Source organism: Aplysia californica, unplaced genomic scaffold (assembly GCF_000002075.1).
Source record: "Aplysia californica isolate F4 #8 unplaced genomic scaffold, AplCal3.0 scaffold00194, whole genome shotgun sequence".
Taxonomy (NCBI): Eukaryota; Metazoa; Mollusca; class Gastropoda; order Aplysiida; family Aplysiidae; genus Aplysia; species Aplysia californica.
This window is the reverse complement of record NW_004797464.1, coordinates 227,461-227,766: the sequence shown is the minus strand read 5'-3', so window position 1 is coordinate 227,766 and position 306 is coordinate 227,461.

Below are 306 nucleotides of genomic sequence, written 5' to 3'. Positions count from 1 at the left end.
TGGGTGGGTGGGGGAATGAGGCAGAGGGTGGGCAAAAAATGGATTGAGGGCACTGAAAACTTAACAAAAAGATCACAGTTCAAGAATGTTCAGTCTTGGATTCGAGTCAGGGCAAACCACTTTGTTGTTCAGCATGATACCATCTGAGCCGACGGAGCGCCCTCACAATGCCATACGTGATACGGATTCACTTGTTCATCTTTGTCGAGGGTGGTTGGTGGGTGCTCTGGTGGGGTTTGTTCCTTCTTTCCTCTCAAACAGTAAACATCTATCGTCCTGATCTCTCCTCCTTCTTTTTTATGTTTG